The sequence below is a fragment of the Ranitomeya imitator genome, chromosome 8 (assembly GCF_032444005.1).
Source record: "Ranitomeya imitator isolate aRanImi1 chromosome 8, aRanImi1.pri, whole genome shotgun sequence".
NCBI lineage: Eukaryota > Metazoa > Chordata > Amphibia > Anura > Dendrobatidae > Ranitomeya > Ranitomeya imitator.
The window spans coordinates 11,689,231-11,701,956 of NC_091289.1; the positions used below are offsets into that span (position 1 = coordinate 11,689,231).

General features: G+C 41.9%; 1 protein-coding gene across 6 annotated transcripts in view; it reads right to left on the minus strand.

Moving 5' to 3' along the window:
* Positions 1–12,726, minus strand: part of PLXNA1 (plexin A1) — a 319,346-nt gene that overhangs the window by 115,645 nt on the left and 190,975 nt on the right. The gene's annotated exons all lie outside the window — the stretch shown is intronic.

Genomic DNA, 12,726 nt, shown 5'->3' on the forward strand with positions numbered 1-12,726 from the left:
CAATGGCCTGCCTATTACTGAATGCAGTGTGTTGAATCAAAAAATTTTTTTTGCCATTAATGAAAAACTACCTACTCCAGAAGAAAGAGTTGCGGCACTAGCACTGGTGTTAGTGCCCAAAGTGACCCAAAAGACTCTTTTTGACACCAGGAGCTTTAAGATACTTCATTGGGCTTTGAGCTATTAAAAACAAACAAACCACAAATATCGGTTCACACGTTTTGGGCTGGGATCATATGATAAGAGCGAAGTAGCTTGAAATCCATGACACCTTGCTTTCTATGCCTAAAGTCCAGTATAGAAGCTATATTCCGGGTAACATGAGAAAATGCTGGTCATTTCCAAAATCATCCTCGGAGGCCGTTTAGTCTGATCTGTGCAAAAGGAATGAAGACTCCAGCCGTGTTGTTGGAAAATCTCCATGCTCACATTTCATTCATGCTTTCATTTAAAGTTCCAGAATGTCGAAATGAGGAGTGCGAAAAGTCAAACGCATAAGTGGATCTTTGCATTTACTTACCTAAAGCCCACATAGAAGTTTTATTGAGGGTGATGAGAGAGTGTGCTGGTCATTGCCGAAATAGTCTCTGCAGGCAGCATAAGGGTCCCTCCATGCCAACAAGATAGGTGTTGACTGACCGGTAAGCCAACAAGATCGCTCTCTTGATTCACTTAGGAAAGCCATCATGACAGATCCTTCTTTCTCCAGACATCATCTGTGGGTGAGGAGTCAGGAGACCCCTATAAACATTACACTGTTGGCTTATCCAGATGTTCGGTGGAATCAACCAAGTTTGATGGAAATAGCAAGAACAAACGCCAGCCATGGTAACCAGGGACATGTTGGTAAAAGCTCCACAAAGTACACCTCATTGCATAGAGTACCTGGTAAATGTTTCATAAATTTAGACAAGGGCAGCCACGGTAAGAGGACATCAGAACATCAGTAGGACAATGGCTCAATATACGACCTCATTCAACACTATTTTCGTAGAAGGTTTTGTGCTTTTGTTGGAAAATCTCCATATCGATGTTGTACTGAGCCAAATTATAGTGGCCTTGAGTGCAGGTTCCTCTAAATTAAAGCTGCTTTTGACGTTAGGGTTTCAGCATGGTGAAGAGATGAGTCCACCAATGCTGCCCTCTGATCTACAGGTCAAGGTCGTGGTCATTCAGTGGCTCATTCTATATTCTGATTTTTTTTTTTTTTTACCAATGTACCTCCAAAAGCACCAGACAGAGCCGAGAAAAGGGCACATTACCAACATCAATCTTTATCGCTTAAAAAAGAAAAAAATGAAATTCTTTGGTATTTTGGTCCAGATCAAGAAGATCTAAGGCATGAGAAGCATCTGAACAACGAGAAGCTTCAACAATAAGCAGGTTTGCTGTTGGGACCATTCCAAGCGCATCCCTGTCTTAATCTGACAGATTTGGTCCCCTTCCAAGCGGTTCTCCAAGGGAGATAAGGAATTTTAGAGGAGTTTATTTGTGAGATTAGGATTGATGCAAAGAGATGCCGGCTTACTTCAAGTTTAAGTGAGAAGTGGATGGAAAATGATGCGAGGACTCAGAAGCAAAATTAGGGAGAGATACCAAGGTCATTGTACCGGATTCGAAGCTGGCACTCTGGGACCCAAAAGCAGTGTTTAGTCCAGTGGCCACGGATTACCAACACGGCTGATGGCCCTGCTCCTGCGACTTGATTCGCACCGACAACCATTGTCAGTTTGGACATGAGGATGGAAGAACTTTTAGATAGTTGATAGTTAAATGTCAAAAATAACCCTATCCAGATATAAACAGGAACGGGTATACTGGTACCAAGGGCGATTTGCATTTGTCCCTGTGTAAGATCGGTCAAAAATATCCCATTCCATGACATGATTTATCATAGTCATTAGTGAAAAAGCACAGGACAACACGGTGACGGTCTGTTTAGGTCGCGGCCATAAGTAAAAGACTATATGAAAGGAAAAACTAAAAAATTAATATTCATTGGAGTTTAGGAATAAGCATCAGGGATTTGTAGAAATTCTTTGAAGTTATTATCACCCCCTCCCCTCCATTATCTGGTCACTGAATATATATTTTTCTGAGATGTAGGTGGTGGGGATTTATTTGCTAGGAGATGTTTTTCCTCTCTCCATGCTGTTAATGGCGTTTCACAGCAAATTAAAACTACAAACGAAAAGGGGTAATTATGCAAAAGTGGCTTCTCCAAAGCAATATGTACGTGTAATAAATGCATATTTAACAGAAAACAATTACAAACTCATTTTACGGGGATGGAGGAGAGAAATGTAATTTATTATATACATATACACAAAAAATAAATAGCTCCACAAAAAACAAATATAAGAAAAAAAATATATAAAAAGGGGCAGAATACTAATTATTGCTGGATATTGTCCCTAGTGGTCAAATAGAAACATATTAACAAAAATATTATATAATCAGAAGAGAAAAAAAGAAAAAAATTAAAAGATATAAATGGTACAGAGTATTAATTATACATTAACCAAATAACTATATTTGGTTATGCACGCACATACACACATATAAACACACATATATATATATATATATCTATATATATAATTGCCTAAGGGTTTCTCCGTCTGTCTGTCTGTCTGTCCTGGAAATCCCGGCTCTCTGATTGGTCGAGGCCGCCAGGCCTCGACCAATCAGAGACCGGCACAACATCGACGTAGAAATCCCGCGTCTCTGATATACATACATATACACACACACATATATATATATATATATATATACATATACAGACACATTTTTTTGCAAATATATAAAATAGTGTATTTTTTACAATAAAAATTATAAAACAGGATAAATATTTCATTTTAAAAATAAAATGGAAAAATATATATTTTGCAAAAAATGCTGTAATAAAAAGCAATAAAACATTTTCGAATAAAAATAAAGAAAAACTATAAGATCTAAAGGAACTGCACAAAAATGTAAAAAAATAAAAAAAGACTAATTAAATATCACAGTGCTATAATATGCAATGATTTTTTTTTACAGTCTCATGACCAGAAGGGCTTCTCACCCACGTGGCAGATCTCTGTGGATTTAAAAGGCCAGGTTATAGTTTAATCACATGACACTTGTTACAAACCTCATTTAATTTGGAGGTACTAGACACAGGCTCCGGCTCCCGCGTGTGGTTCTATTTAATGCACAGAGTGGACTAAAGATGTATTAGCAACGATCTAAGAAATCTGTACGGCCGGATCAATACCTCTTCCAAGAAGCAATCCTATTTTCTTATTCCACAGGGAATCCTATGAGATGAAAGCATCTCTCATATCCCCCCACCTCTCCGCTGATTGTACCCTGGGCACAGGATGCCGCTGGAGACCCAGAGAGCAGCAGCCAGCTTGGAAGGGTTACAGGCATTTCATTAATTGCTCCTTCTACGTTTGATTAAAATCCTCCATTCCTTCATGGCCCTTCAAGCTCACTTACAACTGTGCATTTAATTACATTCTCTGCTGCCCAGATAACTGTAACCCCCGATCAAATATTTCACTTTATTAACAAAGGGGGATAGTGGCACAGTATGGTGGAGTTCAAGCCAGAACAGACAAGGGATAAAGAGAGTTAAAGGAAGAAAAAAAAAAAAATCGCAAAGCTTCAAAACTTTTGCATGAATTAGGAATACATTATTTATTTATTAGATTCAATTTCTATTCTTAGACCTAAATAATAAAAAAAAAGTTTTTGCATTATGAAAAATGCCAAGCAGAAACTAGGGGCAGCCCGGCGCCTCTCTGAACGTAGACGTTCCTATGATTAGGTATTTTAAATAAGTTGAGCGAAAGGTTATTCAGGACACTGGGTCCAGCCAAGTCATGATCGGTAATTTGTGGCTGGAAGACCGAAGCCCTAGGTCCCTCTTCTTACATGTAGACATCCCCAGCGCTTCTCCTGACTTATAGGTCGACATGACTTCACACAGGCATCACGCAAAGCTTACTGCTTGGATGAGGAGCGGGGAGAGCCTGCAAGGCTGATTCCAGGGCTGTGGTCGGACGGCCATAGACCACCGACTTGTCCACAAGACAAGGATTCTTGTCATCTCTACCAGTGAATATTTGATTGAGTTACTGCCTTATTAGTTGATCACAAAGAGATGTAGTGACACTGAGGACATCGTAAAAACGTGAACACTTTTTGTCCAAATTTTTGCCTTAGAGATTTGATTTCCTGCAAAAATCCATACAACTACCCCCATGCCCATTGTTATAGTGACACCTTGCGTTTATACAATCTTCTAGGCAGCCCATTTTGGTACTCGTATCTGGAGAAAATGACTCTCTTTGGAAACATATTCTGAGAACTTATGTCTTCTTCCAAGCTATTGACCAGAAATAAATTTTAATTCGACTCTGCATGATTTGGGCAAGACCTGAGCAGATCAATCGCTTTCGAGCCGAGTCAAAGACACATGATTCTAGTTTAGATCATACAACTCATTTGTGAATATTTGGGGAACAGCTTTGGTGTCCCGATTTCCGTCAACCAGAGCGTGGCTATGCTGCAACTCCTGCACCACAATTCCTCCAGCAAGAAGAAAGTAGGTGGTCTACCTTATGTCCTATGTAAAGTCAAAGCCAAGTAAAAATCAGTCACCATAATCTGTAAAAGTCCAATGCCAACAATAGGACACTGTAGGTGTCAGTACATCAAGGTATCATTTCTGTTGGATAAAGCTGATCACTTCTTAACCCCTTAATGACCGCCAATACGTCTTTTAACTGACCTGAGATATAAGAGAATAGCCTCCCCATACAGATGACAATCCAGCATCTGTCGGTTGTACACTATAGCTGACAACTTGCTGTACCAGCCACGATCAGTATTTGCACCATCTAAATCTGTTTAACCCCTTAGATGCTGCTGTCAATAGTGACTACATCATTATAAATGGTTAACAGAGTGTGGGGGCTTCTTCTTTGTCACAATTGATGCCCTCAGATCCTGATTTTGTTGTCCTGATGTTTGCCATGGCAATTCATGACCAAATAGCAGCCTTAGGGTACCGTCACACACTGCAATTTTGATCGCTACGACGGCACGATTCGTGACGTTCGAGCGATATAGTTACGATATCGCAGTGTCTGACACGCTCCTGCGATCAGGGACCCCACTGAGAATCGTACGTCGTAGCAGATCGTTTGAAACTTTCTTTCGTCGTCTAGTGTCCCGCTGTGGCGGCATGATCGCATGGTGTAACATATATCGTATACGATGTGCGCATAGTAACCAACGGCTTCTACATCGCACATACGTCATGAAATTATCGCTCCAGCGTCGTAGATTGCAAAGTGTGACAGCAGTCTACGACGCTGGAGCGATATTGTTACGATGCTGGAGCGTCACGGATCGTACCGTTGTAGCGATGAAAATTGCACTGTGTGACGGTACCCTTAGAGTCTGACGGCTGTTGTAATCTGTTTAGAAGTTAGCAACATTTAGGTGGTAAAAATACACATTTTCATTTCTGTCATACCACTTTGCATTAATTCCTGTAAAGCACCTGAAGGGTTAATAAACTACCTGACAGCAGTTTTCAATATGTTTAGGGGTGCTGTTTTTAAAATGGTATCACGTTTGTGGGTTTCCCAATATATGGGACCCCTAAAGTCACTTAAAACATGGATAAGTCCCTAAAAAAATAAATTTTGTAAATTTCTTTGAAAAAATGAAAAATTGCTGCTACATTTTTAACCCCTTCATGACCCAGCCTATTTTGACCTTAAAGACCTTGCCGTTTTTTGCAATTCTGACCAGTGTCCCTTTATGAGGTAATAACTCAGGAACGCTTCAACGGATCCTAGCGGTTCTGAGATTGTTTTTTCGTGACATATTGGGCTTCATGTTAGTGGTAAATTTAGGTCAATAAATTCTGTGTTTATTTGTGATAAAAACGGAAATTTGGCGAAAATTTTGAAAATTTCGCAATTTTCACATTTTGAATTTTTATTCTGTTAAACCAGAGAGATATGTGACACAATAGTTAATAAATAACATTTCCCACATGTTTACTTTACATCAGCACAATTTTGGAAACAAAATTTTTTTTTGTTAGGAAGTTATAAGGGTTAAAATTTGACCAGCGATTTGTCATTTTTACAACGAAATTTACAAAACCATTTTTTTTAGGGACCACCTCACATTTGAAGTCAGTTTGAGGGGTCTATATGGCTGAAAATACCCAAAAGTGACACCATTCTAAAAACTGCACCCCTCAAGGTACTCAAAACCACATTCAAGAAGTTTATTAACCCTTCAGGTGCTTCACAGCAGCAGAAGCAACAAGGAAGGAAAAAATGAACATTTAACTTTTTAGTCACAAAAATTATCTTTTAGCAACAATTTTATTATTTTCCCAATGGTAAAAGGGGAAACTGAACCACGAAAGTTGTTGTCCAATTTGTCCTGAGTACGCTGATACCTCATATGTGGGGGTAAACCACTGTTTGGGCGCACGGCAGGGCTTGGAAGGGAAGGCGCGCCATTTGACTTTTTGAATCAAAAATTGGCTCCACTCTTTAGCGGACACCGTGTCACGTTTGGAGAGCACCCGTGTGCCTAAAAATTGGAGCTCCCCCACAAGTGACCCCATTTTGGAAACTAGACGCCCCAAGGAACTTATCTAGATGCATAGTGAGCACTTTGAACCCCCAGGTGCTTCACAAATTGATCCGTAAAAATGAAAAAGTACTTTTTTTTCACAAAAAAATTCTTTTAGCCGCAATTTTTTCATTTTCACATGGGCAACAGGATAAAATGGATCCTAAAATGTGTTGGGCAATTTCTCCTGAGTACACCAATACCTCACATGTGGGGGTAAACCACTGTTTGGGCACATGGTAAGGCTCGGAAGGGAAGGAGCGCCATTTGACTTTTTGAATGAAAAATTATTTCCATCGTTAGCGGACACCATGTCGCGTTTGGATAGCTCCTGTGTGCCTAAACATTGGCGCTCCCCCACAAGTGACCCCATTTTGGAAACTAGACCCCCCCAAGGAACTTATTTAGATGCCTAGTGAGCACTTTAAACCCTCAGATGCTTCACAAATTGATCTGTAAAAATGAAAAAGTACTTTTTTTTTCACAAAAAAATTCTTTTCGCCTCAATTTTTTCATTTTCACATGGGCAGTAGGATAAAATGGATCATAAAATTTGTTGGGCAATTTCTCCCGAGTACGCCGATACCTCATATGTGGGGGTAAACCACTGTTTGGGCACTCGGCAGGGCTCGGAAGGGAAGGCGCGCCATTTGACTTTTTGAATGGAAAATTAGCTCCAATTGTTAGCGGACACCATGTCGCGTTTGGAGAGCCCCTGTGTGCCTAAACATTGGAGCTCCCCCACAAGTGACCCCATTTTGGAAACTAGACCCCCCAAGGAACTTATCTAGATGCACATTGAGCACTTTAAACCCCCAGGTGCTTCACAGAAGTTTATAACGCAGAGCCATGAAAATAAAAAATAATTTTTCTTTCCTCAAAAATGATTTTTTAGCCTGGAATTTCCTATTTTGCCAAGGATAATAGGAGAAATTGGACCCCAAATATTGTTGTCCAGTTTGTCCTGAGTACGCTGATACCCCATATGTGGGGGTAAACCACTGTTTGGGCACTCGGCAGGGCTCGGAAGGGATGGTATGCCATTTGGCTTTTTAAATGGAAAATTAGCTCCAATCATTAGCGGACACCATGTCACGTTTGGAGAGCCCCTGTGTGCCTAAACATTGGAGATCCCCCAGAAATTACCCAATTTTGGAAACTAGACCCCCAAAGGAACTAATCTAGATGTGCGGTGAGGACTTTGAACCCCCAAGTGCTTCACAGAAGTTTATAACGCAGAGCCATGAAAATAAAAAAAAAAATTATTTTCTCAAAAATGATCTTTTAGCCTGCAATTTTTTATTTTCCCAAGGGTAACAGGAGAAATTGGACCCCAAAAGTTGTTGTCCAGTTTCTCCTGAGTACACGGATACCCCATATGTGGGGGTAAATCACTGTTTGGGCACATGCCGGGGCTCGGAAGTGAAGTAGTGACGTTTTGAAATGCAGACTTTGATGGAATGCTCTGTGGGCGTCACGTTGCGTTTGCAGAGCCCCTGATGTGGCTTAACAGTAGAAACCCCCCACAAGTGACCCCATTTTGGAAACTAGACCCCCAAAGGAACTTATCTAGATGTGTGGTGAGCACTTTGAACCCCCAAGTGCTTCATAGAAGTTTATAATGCAGAGCTGTGAAAATAATAAATACGTTTTCTTTCCTCAAAAATAATTATTTAGCCCAGAATTTTTTATTTTCCCAAGGGTAACAGGAGAAATTGGACCCCAATAGTTGTTGTCCAGTTTCTCCTGAGTACACTGATACCCCATGTGTGGGGGTAAACCACTGTTTGGGCACACGTCGTGGCTCAGAAGGGAAGTAGTGACTTTTGAAATGCAGACTTTGATGGAATGGTCTGCGGGCGTCACATTGCGTTTGCAGAGCCCCTGGTGTGCCTAAACAGTAGAAACCCCCCACAAGTGACCCCATTTTAGAAACTAGACCCCCCAAGGAACTTATCTAGATATGTGGTGAGCACTTTGAACCCCCAAGTGCTTCACAGACGTTTACAACGCAGAGCCGTGAAAATAAAAAATCATTTTTCTTTCCTCAAAAATGATGTTTTAGCAATCATTTTTTTAGATTCACAAGGGTAACAGGAGAAATTGGACCCCAGTAATTGTTGCGCAGTTTATCCTGAGTACACTGATACCCCATATGTGGGGGTAAACCACTGTTTGGGCACACTTCAGGGCTCGGAAGTGAGGGAGCACCATTTGACTTTTTGAATACGAGATTGGCTGGAATCAATGGTGGCGCCATGTTGCGTTTGGAGACCCCTGATGTGCCTAAACAGTGGAAACCCCTCAATTCTAACTCCAACACTAACCCCCCCACACCCCTAACCCTAATCCCAACTGTAGCCATAACCCTAATCACAACCCTAACCACAACCCTAATTCCAACCCTAACCCTAAGGCTATGTGCCCACGTTGCGGATTCGTGTGAGATATTTCCGCACCATTTTTGAAAAATCCGCGGGTAAAAGGCACTGCGTTTTACCTGCGGATTTTCCGCGGATTTCCAGTGTTTTTTGTGCGGATTTCACCTGCGGATTCCTATTGAGGAACAGGTGTAAAAAGTCGCGGAATCCGCACAAAGAATTGACATGCTGCGGAAAATACAACGCAGCGTTTCCGCGCGGTATTTTCTGCACCATGGGCACAGCGGATTTGGTTTTTCATATGTTTACATGGTACTGTAAACCTGATGGAATACTGCTGCGAATCCGCAGCGGCCAATCCGCAGCCAAATCCGCACCGTGTGAACATAGCCTAATTCTAAAGGTATGTGCACATGCTGCGGAAAACGCTGCAGATCCGCAGCAGTTTCCCATGAGTTTACAGTTCAATGTAAACCTACGGGAAACAAAAATCGCTGTACACATGCTGCGGAAAAACTGCACGGAAACGCAGCGGTTTACATTCCGCAGCATGTCACTTCTTTGTGCGGATTCCGCAGCGGTTTTACAACTGCTCAAATAGAAAATCGCAATTGTAAAACCGCAGTGAAATGCGCAGAAAAAAACGCGGTAAATCCGCCATAAATCCGCAGCGGTTTAGCACTGCGGATTTATCAAATCCGCAGCGGAAAAATCCGCAGAGGACCAGAATACGTGTGCACATACCGAAACCCTAACCCTACCCCTAGCCCTAACCCTACCCCTAACCCTATTCGAACATTAGTGGAAAAAAAAAATTTTCTTTATTTTTTTTATTGTCCCCACCTATGGGGGTGACAAAGGGGGGGGGGGGGGGTCATGTATTATTTTTTTTATTTTGATCACTGAGATATAATCTATCTCAGTGATCAAAATGCACTTTGGAACGAATCTGCCAGCCGGCAGATTCGGCAGGCGCACTGCGCATGCGCCCGCCATTTTGGAAGATGGCGGCGCCCAGGGAGAAGACGGACGGGACCCCGGCTGGATCGGTAAGTATGATGGGGTGGGGGGGGACCACGGGGGGGGGGATCGGAGCACGGGGGGGGGATCGGAGCACAGGGGGGGATATCGGAGCGCGGCAGGCGTGGAACGGAGCACGGGGGCGTGGAACGGAGCACGGGGGGGCTGGAACGGAGCATGGGGGGTGGAACGGAGCACGGGGGGGTGGATCTGAATGCACGGGGGGGTGATTGGAGCACGGGGGGAGCGGACAAGAGCACGGGGGGGAGCGGAGCACAGGACAGAGGGGAGCCGGAGCAGTGTACCGGCCAGATCGGGGGGCTGGGGGGGGCGATCGGTGGGGTGGGGGCACACTAGTATTTCCAGCCATGGCCGATGATATTGCAGCATCGGCCATGGCTGGATTGTAATATTTCACCTGTTATAATGGGTGAAATATTACAAATCGCTCTGATTGACAGTTTCACTTTCAACAGCCAATCAGAGCGATCGTAGCCACGAGGGGGTGAAGCCACCCCCCCCTGGGCTAAACTACCACTCCCCCTGTCCCTGCAGATCGGGTGAAATGGGAGTTAACCCTTTCACCCGATCTGCAGGGACGCGATCTTTCTGTGACACAGCATATGCGTCACAGGTCGGATTGGCACCGACTTTCATGACGCATACGCTGTGTCACAGGTCGGGAAGGGGTTAAACCTCCTACAATGCTAACAAAATAAAATAACATTTTACAAATGGTGCTGATGTAAAGCAGACATGTGGGAAATGTTATTTATTAATGGTTTGCTGTTGTATGACTATCTGGATTAAAGGGATAATCATTCAAATTTAGAAAATTGCTAATTTTTTTAACATTTTTCTCAAATTTTTGATATTTTTTATAAATAAACACAAAAAATGTTGAACAAAATTTACCATTATCATAAAGTATAATGTGTCACGAAAAAACAATCTCAAAATCACTGGGATTTGTTGAAGCGTTGCAGAGTTATTACCACATAAAGTGACACTGGTCAGATTTCAAAAAATTTGGCTCGGTCACTAAGGGGTTAAACTAAACCTATTGTTTCAAAATTTAAGGGAGCTTGTCATATGGAAAATGACTGTTCAAGACCAAGAGTAACCTAATCATCTATGCTTGGTCTGAGCAAACAATTCAGTACGCCTTCCCCCTTTTAGTTTTCCATCTATCTTCGCCCCCTCTTCCTTGATTGACAGGAGCCATATAAGTATGGAGATGCAGCGGGCGAAGTAAGTATTGAACACATCACTAAGTAAACATATTTCTAAAGGTGCTATTGACATTAAATTCTCGCCATATGTCGGTAACAACCTATCCAATCGACACAGGCAAAGAAATCAAACCATATTTGTCCATAATGTGTAATAATGAGAAATACTAAAGAAGAAAGGAGTGTGTGAAATGGTCAGGATTATCAATGATAAAATCTAATACATTTGTATTAATGAACAAACAACACAGCATAATCATAAAAACAATTAAAACAGCCCACAAGCAAGGTATGTCGTCTTGAAACCGTCAATATACCGTAATACAAAAAAAAAAATTCTGCTCAGAAAATGGCCACCCTTACCCCCTGAGGAAGCCACGCTTATAGGTGGCGATAAGCGTGGGGTCCTCCCTCTATCACCATGCTGCCAACAGGTAGCAATATACTTATCTTATCACAAGCATGAGACTGACAGCCCGCTTGATTCTTTAAGTCTTTTTGCTGTACAATGACTAAGCTGTGCATTGAGATTTATGTTACCTGTATGCTTGTCTTGACCTTATAAAAACTTTAATTTGGCTCAGCCAACTCAGGTTTACGCTTCAATGAAGTATTGAATAGATGAATCAAGAGAGGTGCAAAAAGACATAGAATGTCATTACACCAGCTAAAATCTATCAGTAATTAGAGAGCAACCATGCCACTTAGTGAAAATTAGTATCAGCTGATTCAACTGATGGTCTAAAAAAGGTGTCTCATTACCAAGGTGCCACACAAGAAACATCTCATGATGGGTAAAACCAGTGAGCTGTCTCAAAACCTTTGCAACCTTATTGTTGCAAAACATACTGATATAATTGATTACAGAAGAATTCATCTTCATCACCGCACTTCTCATGATGTTGCCTCATTCGCGCCACCAGGCCTTGCATCTCTTTGTTGCATCGTTTGCATTTTGCACGCATGCCTGCCTTACCGATAGGCGAAGGAGCTTCATTAAAATATTCCCAAACTGGGTCTCTTTTACGGCCTGCTGCCATTATAAGGAAAGAATGTAACAAACCTCAGATCGTACACACAAACAGATCCAGACTTGTCTGTCTGTGGCTATGCTGCAGTATTGTGCTCAAAGTTTCACTTTTAATTTTCTTGTCTGCTTGCCCTTCCTCCTCCTCACACTTAGATTCGCATTCTTCTTGTGTTGTGCAGATCTATTCCACTCCAAACAATCAGAAACATATTGTCTAACTTCTTGGACTTGGCACTGAAGGGGTTGATTCTGTATTCATAGGTTTGTAGAACAATAGGATTAAGGTCTTTTTCTCAACTCTGTTCATGTTGTAACATTTTCGCCATGAAGAAGAGGCTGGGACCTCTGCGGAGTCAAATTCAGTTTTGAGAACTGCGTAAGTAAAGCGAGCGTCTGTGATAAT